A 4,296-nucleotide genomic window follows, 5' to 3' on the forward strand; every position below is an offset into this window, starting at 1 on the left:
GATGAGAATATACTACCAGGAGTTCATAGATATAACATTTATAATCATGCCAGGCCAGCTAATCGGAACAGGTGAGTCTTCAATTTTTGTCGGAAGGAGCGGAAGTCCGAGGTGGTTCTAATGTCGGGGGGGAGGTCATTATCCAAGGACTAATTCTTCCTTTTAAACAAACCATGAACAATTGGCAGTGTGGAAAAGGAGAGGGTCAAAAAAAAGGCAATAATGGCAAACATAATTATGAAATCCAAACCACACACTTCTTTTTGTACATTGTGCCATCTGTAAAAAAAAGGGGGGACAAACCATCACACATCATTGTGGCCAATATTTGTACTTTTTGTTTAATCACCAACACCCTGTGGATAAAACCAATTCCTGTTGGTTTTATCAGCACATTGCCTTAACAATATTTTTAATGTTGAATTAAAGCTGGATATCAATCACGCAAATTTTTTAAAAAGGCTAACCTGTTTCTGTGTGGCCTGGAATCTTTGAGAAAGACAGAAACAAAAGCAGATACTGATATTAGATATAGATATTGATGATCTACGATAGATTCGGATATATTGATCCTCTGTATGTACGGTATGGTATATCTTCGTTACATATTCAACCTTTATAAATTACTATCAGATGCTGACCAATGCCTTTTTTAACTATTACATGTGGACACATCAGGGGGGGGGGGTCCTGCCAGTTCTAACCTCTTCAATTGAAGAGGTTCCACAAATCTACAGTGCCATTTAGAACCGGTTCCAAATCCCTCCCCCCGCCCGTCCGCACATCATCAAGATGAAGAGCGAGAGGAGGAATTCTGGGAGTTGAAGTCCACAAGTCTTAAAGCTGTCAAGTTTGAACACCCCTGGGGGTTTTTTTCTAAAGGGTTATGGATGCAAGGGTCTTGTAACTTGACAGCTTTAAGACTTGCGTGCTTCAAATACCAGAGTTTCTGAGCCAACATTTTGGTTGCTAAGCAAGAGCGTTGTTAAGTGAATTTCACCACATTTTACAAGTTGACCATGCCCACCCAGTCACATGACTGCCAAGCCACTCCCACAGTCACATGGCTGGCAAGCCACTCCCACAGTCACATGGCTGGCAAGCCACTCCCACCCAGTCACATAGCTGGTAAGCCACTCCCACCCAGTCACATGGCTGGCAAGCCACTCCCATCTGGTCACATGGCCAGCAAGCCACTCCCACAAAGCTGGCCACACATACTGAAGGGGTTCTAAAAAAATTTGAAACCCACCACTGTGACACATACACACACACACACACACACACACATACACATGTATACACACATACATACACATCATTTAAGTAGCATGTCATATTATATTATTTCTGCCTAAGCATAAAAATAGATTGAGTTCTTCAGGAAGGAAACATGCTCCGATGACTGGTGGAAAGTTTATTCTCTAAATTAAGTCAATCAGGAAGGACAAAATTGTCTCTTTAACATAACACATGCTTGAATCCATAAATATAACTCTGGCTGATTGATGAAAGGCACATTAATTTTAATTGGCAAGTAAGCACTCTCAAAGAGAGAAACTCTTCTTTTTAAAAGTGAAATCCTCTGGGGAGCTTTTTTGAGGGGAGAATAGTATTTATCTCAAAGATTTATTTCCTAATTGAGAAGATGGTGAGCAAGATAGATACAGATTGTTGTTGTTAGTTGCAAAGTCATGTCCGATCCATTGGGACCCCATGGACAACGTTCCTCCAGGCCTTCCTGTCCTCTGCCATCCTCTGGAGTCCATTTAAGCTCATGCCGACTGCTTTGGTGACTCCATCCAGCCCCCTCCTTCTCTGTCCTCCCCTTCTTCTTTTGCCTTCAATCTTTCCCAGCATTAGGCTCTTCTCCATTGAGTCCCTCCTTCTCATTAGGTGGCCAAAGTACTTGAGTTTCCTCTTCAGGATCTGTTCTTCAGAAGAGAAGTCAGGGTTGATCTCCTCTAGGACTGACCCAAGGGACTTGCAGGAGTCTTCTCCAGCACCATAGTTCAAAGGCCTCAATTCTGTGGCCCTCAGCCTTCCTTATGGTCCAACTCAGGGGTGGATTCCTGCTGGCATTACTACTGGTTCGGTGTTCAACAATTTCACCATACCAAAGAGTCACTAATACTATCTACTGATTTCCATCACAATGCAAGAAACTGTTATGTTTGGGAAGGTGGGGGTTGGGAACATTCTTCCTTTTTCAGCTTTCCATCCTTCTGAAGTGGGTAAAATGAAGAGCCCGATTGTTGGGGGCAATATGCTGACTCTGTAAACCGCTTAAAGAGGGCTGTAAAGCACTGTGAAGTAGTATATAAGTCTAAGTGCTATTGCTATTTTTGTACAGTACTCGAAGCTCCGGAGTTTCTGAAGGCACTGGAGTCAGCATCTCCTGGAAGCATCCAGCCCGCTAGGTGTGTCTCCCCCAGATAGCTGAGCATTTTGCTACACTACATTTAACTCTATTCTGTCAACAAAAACAGCCTCGTCAATCAGCCAGACTTCCACCGCAGATCAACCTGCTGCAGAGTTGCGTGGCACAAAAGCAAACAGAGTGATGTTATCTGGCAAAATGTCCCAAAGGTCAGGGATTGGTTAGAGGGGAAATCAGACCCGGTAATGACTTCTCTGACAGTTATCTAGCCAATGAAAGAAGAATATTGACCAAATTGCTGTTTGACCTCCCCTGCCTACAGCTGTTGTTTGCCTTCCCTCTAAGTGGTGGGCACGGTTACCCTCTCCTCACCCCAGCTCCTCCCTCCAACAATGTTTGTTGACTTGCTGATAGCTGGTATCTTTAAGTGCCACTAAAACTTGTGGATGAAGGATGCTTTACCCAGGGAGAGGGTGTAAGGATGACTTACAAAGTAATCCCATTTGCATGCCTAGCATTTGGCAAGGGAACAGGTACCCCACTCTACCTTCATTCTTCAAATTGTAATTTTCTCTGGTACTTAATGAATTGGTGAAAGGGGAAGAAGATTTCCAAATCGGCCTGGATTATATGGATTACAGCATTACACATGGGTATAGGGATTCTTCCTTTCCTTAAAAAAACCTCCCTCCCCAGCAAGTAGAAAAAAAATCTACAGCCCAGCATATTCCTCTTCTGTTCTATATTTCTAGCAAGTTGATTTTTATGCAAAGGAGCTTTGAGTCATGGGGGACACATTCTGTTATTACCGCGTTTCTCTGAAAATATGACCTACCCCAAAAGTACGTCCTAGCTTGATTTTTACATGTGCACCCAATATAAGCCCTACCCCCGAAAATAAGCCTTAATTAAGAACCCGCCCACTTCAGGGTGACCGGGTAAAAATTAAGCTAGGATGGAGATGGAGGGTGGAGCTGCCCTACTACTTACCCTCAGACAATTGCAGCCATACCTCACACACCTATGCCCATTTCTTCTGCCGCTGGCAAGCCTTTCCTGAAGACCTTGCCAGCCACAGAAGAAATTCCTGAAGGCCTCTGACAGCAAAAAGAAGACCAGGGGCAACAGTTGCAAGTGAGTTGAGTCCATGGATGACAAACCCCCCCCCCCGCCCCCCAAAATGAGACCTGGTGCCTTTTTTTGGAGGCAAGAAAAATATATAGGGCATTATTTTCAGGGAAACACAGATAGTAGGAAAGTGAATTCTATGAGAGATTATACCCACAGCCTTCCTAGAAGAACTTCAGGGAAGGAGAAAACCAACTTGACTCCATCTATTGTCCAGAAAACAAATAAGAACAAAAAAAAAGAACCCCAACATATCTTGGGACTGAGGTAGAAAAACATGAAGCTGTTTCAGTGGGAAAGTAAACCTTCTGAACATTGGAGGACAACCCAGAATGAGCTTGTCCCTAAATATATAAAGATGTGCCATCATACATTTGGGAATGACTTCATAACAGATAATAGGGACTCCTTGACTTACAGTGACAATTGGGACCAGATGTTCCATTGCTGAGAAGGCAGTTGTAAAGTGAGTCATACCAGGAGTGAAATCCAGCAGGTTCTGGAGACCCCGTAGCAGAAATTTTAAGTGGTTTGGAGAGCTGACAAATACGACCTCTGGCTGGCCCCAGAGTGGGTAGGGAAGGGGGATTTTGCAGTATCCTTCCCTTGGAGTGGGGAGGGAAGGGGGATTTTGCAGTATCCTTCCCTTGGAGTAGGGTGGGAATGGAGATTTTGCAATATCCTTCCCGCAAGAGTAGGGAGGGGATAGGGATTTTGCAGTACCTTTGCCCTGCCATGCCCACCAAGCCATGCCCACAGTAGTAAGAAAAATTGAATTTCACCACTGT

This window comes from Natrix helvetica (genome assembly GCF_964273705.1).
Source record: "Natrix helvetica genome assembly, chromosome: 9".
Taxonomy (NCBI): domain Eukaryota; kingdom Metazoa; phylum Chordata; class Lepidosauria; order Squamata; family Natricidae; genus Natrix; species Natrix helvetica.